At 43.3% G+C, this 10,349-nt stretch overlaps 1 long non-coding RNA gene across 3 annotated transcripts; it reads left to right on the forward strand.

Moving 5' to 3' along the window:
- The first annotated feature begins 625 nt into the window (after positions 1-625).
- Positions 626-9,615, forward strand: LOC120593390 (uncharacterized). Of its 3 annotated transcripts, XR_005650354.1 has the most exons (6): positions 626-723; positions 2,035-2,131; positions 2,536-2,608; positions 4,194-4,298; positions 8,095-8,140; positions 8,429-9,615. It is a non-coding gene; the product is annotated as an uncharacterized LOC120593390 (long non-coding RNA). The 3 variants fall into 3 exon arrangements; XR_005650353.1 differs by lacking the exon at positions 8,095-8,140; XR_005650355.1 differs by lacking the exons at positions 2,035-2,131; positions 8,095-8,140.
- The last annotated feature ends 734 nt before the right edge of the window (positions 9,616-10,349 follow it).

Genomic DNA, 10,349 nt, shown 5'->3' on the forward strand with positions numbered 1-10,349 from the left:
ATCATGGGAACCTATAGATTAGAGGCTGGGAACTGCCAGCAGGCCTTACTCTTTCCCTTCCTCACTGTATGTCCATATCAAAGGAAATGGGAACTAAAGAATGATATATAAACTGAATTCCCTGACCACTTGGGGTTCCCCTCACTCTGCCTCTGAGAGGAGACTACACTCTGTGGAGTGTTACCCTTTTTCTAGTAAACTTTCCTTTTGCCCCTAACTTTGGTGTGTGTGTTGAATTCTTTCTACACTCTCTGCCAAACGACCCTCTTTCTCTCAATGCAGGGCTTGGTTTCCCCCCACTCAGAGAAATTTGCCTTGTCCTGCTGTGTTGCTGCAGATTCGAGGTTCCGAGTGAAGGGGTATGAGGCTCCGGCAGTTGGAAGAAAATGCGGGGAGCCGTAGGCAACTACAACATAGCTCTTTATTCCAGCAAGGGCATAGCCAGCCGTGCAGGGAGGCAGCGCCTTTATATACACAGGTTAAACAATAGAGGCACACTGCCAAGTTATAGGAGCCCGCGCATGTGTACTGGGCACATGGTTATGTAAGGGGAGAAGTGCTGAGTCACTTCTGATCGGAAGTTAGCTAGGGTACGTGTGTGGGGTGGGGGGTGGGGAGCCTGACTACGGCCATCTTTCTTCACACAACTGCATCAGAAGGAGGAGTAAGAATGGATATTGGGTATTTGCAAGATGGCTGCCTAATGCCCTCTCTTTGAATGCTGTAATTCCTTAATTCCACACTAACTGTTTATGTGTCGGGTCTCTAAGATGTAGTACCAGGAACTGTGAGTAAGACACCCTCCCCCTGCAGGATGGGGTGAATCTCCCCAAGTGAGGACTCAAGCCCTGTTCCCCGCCCCCACCCAGAGGATCCTTGAATCCACACAGTAAAGAATTCACGTGTGAGCCAGAGTTAGAGACAAAGAAAAGTTTACTAGACAAGGGGTAACGCTCCACAGACAGAAACCTGATTTTCTCTCCAAGTCAAAGAATGAGACCCTGAGTGTTTGTGGAACTGAGTTTAAATCTTTTCTTTCCGGGTATGGGCATGCAATGTTAAAGGCATGGGGAAGTAGTTATTGGTAATTCCATCAAGAATCTCCCTGTAGGTGCCCTGTGGTCTGGCCGTGTGCTGATCAGCCAGGTTCCCGTGTGCAGCAGTGCGCAGCAGTCTCTGAATATAAGTTGGTTTAATATTTAGTCAGTTTGTATAGTTCTCATGCTTCTTTGCTATATTACCTCCTCCCCCAATCTACCAACTGTTCTATTTTTAGGCATCATAATTCTTACTGAAACATTTAGTGTCTTAAGATCTACCCAACAGTCCCCCTGCTATGTAGAATGCAGGACGGTGTACTCTAACAGGTAATTGAAGTACAGTGAGAGTTGGGCATCTCGGGCCCTGCCTATGAATTCACAAATGGGTGACTGGGGCTGAATTCCAGCCTGCACTCACACCCTTCGGCCTCCCAGCCTGGCATAGTGCATGGGCTACCTGCCAGAGAAAGGGGCCCTTTTTCTAATTTGCACTAAAAGTGCGGTTTGTTGCCATGCTTGTATACCTACCTATGGGCTGCCCGGAAGAAAAAGGGCCTTTTCCTATTTAATTCACCATGAGGTGGAGTCCTTTAAAAAGGCACACATAGGTGCCCTGAAGGCTGGCTGCAGCCTCTCCTATATGGAGGTCGATAGCTTTCTCTCCCCTGTTTGTCCTGAAAGCCAGAGATCTGCACGTCATCACTGAAACCCCACATCTGTCTCTTCCTTATTTCCTCCTTACAAACAATGTCAGACTATTGAATAAAGGCAAGCTGAAGACAGGCATTCTACTCTTAGCTTCAGACCAGCACCTTCTGTTAAAAAACCATCTCCCAGGCACGCTGCCGTGAGTGAGATGGGCTCATGGGGGGCGCAGCCTGTTCTGTACTCCACTGAGGACACTCATGAATATCCCAGTCTAGTTCATGCCTTATTTTGAAATCACCTCTGCAGGTGTCTGACCTCAGCCTCCCTTGTTTTAACTCCATCTCAGACAGTGAAGTCTTCTGATGATGGCACCAAACTGGGATGAGCTGTTTCTGGAGCCCATGTGCACTGGCCACACCTGTTAACTCGGAGCACTTATCAATGTATGAAATAACTAGATCTATCTTAAAATGCTCACTGAATAGTGAAAGTACAGAATAGTTATATAGTAGATTGTGTGTGAGTGTGTGTGTGTGTGTGTGTGTGTTTATGAGTGTTTAGTCCTTTTATCCTTTTATCACTATATAATAAAAAACATGAAGGTGAAATTTCTCTGGGAGACGAACGCCAAGGAGTTGAGCCCTGTCCACTGTGCACCTGCTTGGATACCTTCCAGAGGTCTTCTGGTGCCTCTGTGGCTTTCCAAGGGTCTTTTGAACCTATTTTTGCAAATGTTATAGGGTAGTGGAAAAGACCCAGGCTTGAGGTTAGGCAATAGCTTGAGTTCTTGCTTTGTTACTATCTGAGTGACCTGGGGCAAGTGAAACAATACACTCTCTTCTGTCAGCCTCAGGCCCACACCCACAGGAACAAGAGAACAGCCATGCAGATGCCTGCACCTCAGATGGAGAAACACTCAGGTAACACCTCCCCCTCATCTACTAAGAATGTCCTTTCTCAGTAGCTCCTCCATCTTATCATTTGGCCATATAACTTGATATACTCTAGGAAGCAGAGCTGATTGCCTCTGCAAATTCCATTATCCTTTTCTTCCTGATTAACAGAACCTCAATCTTAGGTAAGTGTCAATGTGCTACTTAAAAACACTCACTTCCCAGGCTCTCTTGCATCTAGGTGGCCGTGACTATTTGGCTAATGAGTCATCAGCAGAAGTCTGCTTGGTGGGACTCTCAGGACTTCATTTGCTTTCCTGATTAAAAAAAAAAAAAAAGATTCAGTTGCAGCATGCCTTTTGCTCTTTTCCTTTCTGCCTGAAATGTGGATGTGATGCCTGAGGGAGGAGTAGCATCTTGTACCCATGAGGCAGAAAGATAGACATAAGACATCTAGCAGGAGACTTGAGTCCTTGGGGACTTTGAGCAGCGGCATCAGCCCTGGACTGCCGGCTCCAGTCTTCTCGATAGATAAAAAAATAAACTCCTACTTGATTAAGCCGTTATATTGAGTCCTTGTAATGCGCAGCCAAATACAACTTTAACCAGCACACCCTCTCCCTATGTACTTTTGTTTGTCTGATGTGTTCCTGCCTTACAGTGCTGCTTTTCCAAATCGCAAGGTCCACAAATATAGGCAAGAGATACCTGCATTACCCACTCTCTCGGGTGCTGCCAATGCCTCTGGGAAACCAGACTCAGCCCCTGCTTCTCCCTCAGCCCCTGCTTCTCCCTGTAGAGAAGGACAAAGCGACTTTGAGCTCCTGTTTCCTCTTCTGTAAACTGGGGAATTATAACTACTTAGCAGGCTTGATTTGTTAAGTCTCAACCTCATTAGCAATTATAATTACCAGTATCCCTCACTCCTCTTCAGTTTTTTTAAGGTCTTCCCAAAGCAAATAGGAAACATCTCCTGCTCAGCTAACCTCAGGAGGTCACTAGGCCCAGAGCGTTTTTGTCCTTAAGAAGCTTCACTTCCTTCATTTAAGGTCAAGAACTAGAAAGGATGTCCTCAGTTACAACTGGGATAGGTGAGAAGTGTCCACTCAGGAGACATGAAGGACAACATTCTACTAAACCAGAAAAGACGGGTTAACACAGCAGCAATTTCTTTCTGAGTGAGCACTGTCCTCCCTGGGGAGCTGGATAGAGGTGGGTCCTGGAGCCACTGACACCCATCCTGCTCATGATGATGAGAAAGGGAAGTCCAAAAAGAGGTTGGGTCTGGGGGAGGGCCTATGAAGGGCAAATGGACAGTGATTTTGCCTCTACTACCCACCTCCATACAATAATAGTATTATAATAATCTTACTCTCATGACCTTGCCTCTCTCTAACTGCCAGGATATTCCTATAGTCTAACTATTTGGCCTTCGCTATGAGAAACTTTTCTTACTATTATACTTTGTTTATTTTGCAATTCTCTGAAGATATTCTCCTGATAGCCATTTTTGCCTTTCATCACTCTTTTTCTCTCCTGGTGCATCATTGTTTTTTTTTTTTGCTTATTTCTCTCACATGCTCACTCCCTGAAATCTGATCTATTCTTCAAGGTCTGTTTCAGATGACTTCGCAAAGCCAACCTGGAAGGAGACATTTCCCTTCTTCAGAACACATAGCACTTCGTTCCTCTGGCTTCTGTGACCATCAGCAAATGGGTGTGTGCTTGTATTAGACTTAGTCCTTGGGTCCCTTTAGGCAGGCATGGTCTTGTACTTAGCCCTGCCCTGTCACATTATATTTGCTTGGTAAATATTCATGGAATTCAACTGGAAATTCCCACGGGGGAAGAGAGGACAGATAGACACCAAGCACAATACATTTTAATAAAGTGGAGATCGTTTTCCTTAAGAAATGCCTCCTGTGTAAGCCTTTGACACACTGATACAGGACTGGTGCTTAAAGTTGTGGCTAACAACCACCTGCTCAGAGAACTCTCTTCTTCAGGAGAAATACAAGTAAAAGAAATCACTATAGCTTCTTATCTCCTATAATAGGGAAATTATGAGTAATTCTTTCCTGGGGGGACACCCACTGAGTCAGAGGTTCACACCTGCTTAGGTAAGTCATGGGTGTGATCAGGGAAGACGTGCTGCGTGTTCTTTTGGCCTCAGCACCCAGCGTCAGCTATTTATATATTAGTGATGCAAGTTTCCATGTGTAGAGTCCTGGCTATTGCTCAAGGTGCTTTCATACACATGCCTAAACAGGACCATGGCAGGTTAGCTGTCTAGAAAAGAAACTAGATGGAGCAGGTTCAAAGGGTCCTTCAATTCTTACACTGAAAAAAGAGCCTGCTTAGGGGTGGGAACACGGTGGGAAAGGAGAAGCAGAACTTTATCATCTGACAATGTTAGCATGGAGATGTCTAGCAAACAATTAGATACGAGTGTCGCAAGCTTAGGGGGCAGAGAGTGGGCAGGAGAGTAGATTTCAGAGTCGTTGACATGTAAATGGGAATCAAAACCATGGCGGTGGCAAGATCATCCTGGGAGGACATGAGGAAGAGGGGGATGGAGTACCAACACTTAGGTGGAGAACCAGACCCCCAAGCAGGCCAGGAAGGGATGGCTAGAGAGGTTAAGAAGAGGTAGGAGGGGAAATCAAGGCAGTTGAGACTTCTGAGAATAAAGTGAGCAGGAGAGAGAGAATGAGAAAGAGGGAAAGAGAGAATCAGTCCCAATGAATGCGGCAGAGAATTTCTGCTCTGAGGTAGGAACCAAAAGGCGCCCATTGGATTTAGAGTATGGCAAAGGGATGGGACAAATGGGATAAAAGAGAAGATGGAAGGTGGATTTAGGTGGTGCCAGACAAGAATGAGAAGGAGTGTGTGGTAGACACAGAGGTGCGTCACCTACATTCTTTTTCAAGAAAGGACTTGTTCCTCCAAGGGAGTGTGGTGTGCAGACAATCACCAGCTGTCATCTCCTTCAGGGTCTTCCCTTTCTCTGGACAGCCCCATGTAGTGACTGAGCAGGGCCTGGGCACAAAGGTCCGCTGTTTCAGCCCAATTTGGTTTGCTCTGAAGGGTGACTCTTGCTCCAAGCTCTCCAAGGACTTATCTGAGGCTTGGCTGGTGGCAGCTTAGGTTAACTCCTCTCTCTGCCCTTATTTTCACAGGTGTTGATATCTAATCAATGTCTTGCATCACAAACTGTCTTGGCATCTGCTTTCAGAGGACCCATTCTCTGACGGAGAGTGGTAGAAACAAGTCTTTTGAAGAGTTTATTGAGAAAAGAAAAATAAGAAAGCAAAAGCAAAAATGAGTTTCTTGTTTTTCTTTTTAAGAGTAGAAAGGCAAGGAAGGGGCCAGTGGAGAGGGAGTGCTTGAAGATACTAGAGAGGGATGATTAATAGAATGAAGTCTGAGGACAAGAAAGAGGATGGACTTTAAGGCCAGGAAGGGTGATTGGCCTGGAGTAAGAGACACATATTGGCCATTCTCTGAGATTGAGGCTGAGGACATATTGATGGGGTTAATCTATATTGTTTTGAGAGAGTGGTCAAGGAAGTGAGGAACTCTGCCCAATGATTTCAATCCCAGTACTGGGAGATGGCCAATTACTGGAGAGATAAATGGAGGAATCCTTGAGGTTAAGGTGGGTGAGATGCCTTGCTCCACAGTGAGAGAAGACTGGGGGGAAGCAGGACAAGTTTTAGCGCAGCTGCAAACAGAAGAGAAACTTTGGGAAAAACCTGTTAAATAAGAGAATGGAATCTGGGACAGAGAGCAGGAAGACCCACTTCATCCTATTAGAATCTGCTGAGTCTGTCCAGGTGGATTTTGGGTATCGATCCTGGAATCCAATGGATTTTCTATGTCTTCACCCTCTGTGTCATCCACGTATTTGCTAAACATGCATCTAATATAACACACAAGACATGATACAAATATTGATAGAGCAAGATTGTGGTGAGAACCTTCTGGGATACCATCATTTAATCAGCTCCTATTTCTCCTAACTGTGCAATTACCAATTCGGTATTTTTCCATTTGTTCTGGAAGGATCTAATTTAAGATGTCATGAAATTCTGTAATCAGATACAGACCCTTGGTCTACTATATTGCCTCTTTCTATCAATTTACAGTCCTGACAAGGGAACACAAAGTGGAGACAGTCTGGCATGACCTGCCCATGGGCCCCTGGTAGCCACATTTACTTCTCCTAGGGGCTCGCAAAACACCTTTTTGTATCTCATTTGAGGATTTTTGCACAAGGTCATTATCAAGGCCACTGATTTGTAGTTTCTAACGTTCATTTGTTTCTCATCTTTGGAAGTTAGAGTTACACTAACCCTAGCCTTCTAACATCTCTCTGTTTCTTCAAGATTCCTTGAAGTTTGTTGGCAGTGATTTGATGATGGTCTTAGTTAATTTTTCTTTTTATATTTTGTACTTTGGCCTACAATTCATTCAGACCAGGAGGAGTGAACACATTTAGAACAACTACACTTTCCCTTACATTATTATTTGTTTTTTGAAATTTTTCCAGCAAAATTTTTATTTTCTCTTACATTCTTTTTCAGGTTCCTGCTTACCAATAGTCGGTCACCCTTTTCCATTCAAATGTCATGCTTATGGAGAAGCTGCAAACACTAAAAGGATTCTGCTCTCTCTCTCTGTCATCTGGAAACATTATACAGTTGGCCATGAGCAAGGGACCCATCCCTAACTTGTCTTTTCTTCTTTTGTCATAACCAGTGTCCCCTCATACCAAGACCAAACTTCCTTATCTTTCCCTCTAGGAATCCAGACACCATCAAATTCAATACCTCGGCACTCCCTGTGTAATGAGTGATATATTCAAATGAACAAATGAGGAGATAGTACAAGGGTAAAGGGGCTAACTCTAGAAAGGATACATTCACATTTTCTGCAATTGCAAAGGCCTTTCTCATGCTGACAGTGTAATTGTACGGTTCTAATTTATTTGGCCACCAGATGGCATAACTGAGAGTGTGTTTTCGTTTTTGTTTTAAAGGAAAGTTGCCATCGTAAAAAACCCAACAAAACAGCATTAGATAATTAATGCTGAAAATGCCCATGGAAAGCACATTGCAGGTGTCCGTTTTAAGTGACAGTTAATATTTTGATACGGTTTTCTCACCGTTAAGGTATAGACAAATCCCTTTCTAAACCTTAAAATTCCAAAGATAGGCCTCCCGACCCTATTTAGTCCTGGATTTTTCTTCCCCACCTCTGTATAGAAAGCCACGTGGGAGTAAGAATTAGAAGTGGGCTTGTCTTTCGCCTGCATTGAACACATTCTTCCCTTTGCCATAAACCCCACACTATTGAGCCATTGCATCTCAGAGTGGATGGAGAGGTTGTTGAGGAATTATTGCTAATATTAACATTATTGGACCAAAATATGGTGAAGAGAAGTGCTGACTCCTGTGGAAGCGTGAGGATAAATAGAATCAATCCCTGAGTATTAGCCTTTATCTCTTTAGGTTACATTTGGATATTGATTTGGAGCTTCTGTGCTCTGAGTCTGAGGTAAGGAGGCCTGAGAGTTTGCGGTGGGTCTTTGAAGCTGAGGAGATGGGAGTAGGAGGCATGAGAGTGGGTATGGTAAGAAGGGAACTGAGAAAAGTAACATTTACTGCTTGTTTTGTGTTTCTTCTATACATTTTTGACCCTAGGGAATTTTAAAGGACTTTTTCTAATATTTTTAAATGGATGGATTCATTCATTCAATAAATATCCCAGGTACTATGTATGGGAATAAATAGTGAATAAGGCAGAGTTTAAACCTTCAAGGAGCTTTCTAATTTTGTTTTTCAGCCCTAGGGGAACAAGATGAAAATCCTAGGATAGGTCTTTGCCTGAGGCCCCAGGGAACATCCAATGTCCAGATGTGTGGATGGGAACACGCTCCCAGTGAAAGCAGAAGTTCCTTAAAACTGTTGATTGTGAGGAATAAATAAAAATGGCAAAACTTTGTAATAACATCCTGGCTAATTCTGTATACAAAGGAAAACATTGGGGTTTTGCTGAAGAAAGGAGACAGCATCATAATGGGAACCACGCTGCAAAAATTTAATTGTTCCCTGGTGATTGCCAGGATTGAAGATCTGATAAAACGACTGGTGCAGAAGGCAGAGCAAACACACCGTGTGGCAAGTCAGAAATTTCAACCACAGTGGAAATGCATACCGGAAGGCAGTGTGAGAGTGGATTGGAGAAGATCAAGATTGGAGTCAGGAAAAATAGTTGGGAGCCTATTGAAACTTTCAGTGAGAGGTGATGAATGTTTGAGTTAAGACAATGGCAGGTAGGCACAGGTGGGAGACAGACTTCAGGGTAGGAAGAACTGATGTAAAGGAGAGGGAGAAAGAATGATTCTGGAGAGAGAACACCAGTTCCAGTGGCCTGACCCTGAGGCCTGTGCTCTTTCCTCACAGAATAAGGACTTTGTCACAGAATAAGGACTCCTCTATAGACCAACTCTTCCATTTTATAGCGAAATTAAAACTCAGGATATGGAAACCTTCCACTATGGCCAAATGGAAACCCTCCACTTGTGGAAGAAGAAACCAAGGCTCCCTACCCTGATCCCACCTTCTTCCACAGGTGCACCTTGGAACTACCAGGGAGCCTTTCCAAATAGCAGGCGACTGGGCCACAGCCCAGACCCAATGCACCAGAATCCCTGGGCCAGGAACACTGGCTCATTCTAGGACAGTGTATCAGCTCCTCTTCCTGCCATGACCTTCCATAGCACATTCTGCCTAGACCACACTTTCTTTTTCTCTGTTTCATAATTGCATCACATAATTGCAATACACTACATATTCTCATTGATAATTAGAAAAGCACTGAATGGATGGAGAATTATATGCAAACAAAGAAATGCCAAAATTCTTCTTCATAGATCCATTAGTGGTAATAAGCTAGAACTAATTTGCAAAAATGTCATTGAAACTGCAGGAGAGGGAGGCCTTTGGAGGCTGCTTTCCAGTAAGAGGAGATTAATGGACAAGTATGTTCAGGAAGTAGTTACCAATCAAAGTTTTGTAAAATTGATAATTCTTTACGAGTTTAATATTTAAAAATTTTAAATATAAAAAAATCTTAAAAAATTTTTTAATGTGGTAAAATACACATACCATAAAATTTAGCATCTGAACCACTTTTAACTATACAGTTCAGTAAAGTACATACACACCGTTGTACAACCGATCTCCAGAACTCTTTTCGTCTTGCATAACTGAAAATCTGTACCCATTGGACAACAACTCCCGCACTCCCTCCTTTCCCTAGGCCCTGACGATCACCCTTCTACTTTCTGTCTCTATGAATTTGACTACTTCATATAAGTGAATTCTTACAGTATTTGTCTCTTTGTGGCTGACTTTTATTTCACTTAGCGTAATATCCCCATGTTTCATCCATATTGTAGCATGTGTTAGAATTTCCTTTCTTTTTAAGGGTGAATGAATTCCATTGTTTGTGAAAACCACATTTTGTTTATCCTTTTACCTATTGATGAAACCTTGGGCTGCTTCCACCTTTTGGCTATTGTGAATAATGCTGCTATGAATATGGGTGTATAAATATCTCTTCAAGACTCTGAGTTCAGTTATTTTGGGTATATCCTCAGGATTGCTGGATCATATGGTAATTCTATTTTTAATTTCTTGAGAAACTTCTATACTGTTTTCCATAGAGGCTCCACCATTTTACATTCCCACCAACAGTACAT

Source organism: Pteropus medius, unplaced genomic scaffold, assembly GCF_902729225.1.
Source record: "Pteropus medius unplaced genomic scaffold, Ma_sr-lr_union100, whole genome shotgun sequence".
Lineage (NCBI taxonomy): Eukaryota > Metazoa > Chordata > Mammalia > Chiroptera > Pteropodidae > Pteropus > Pteropus medius.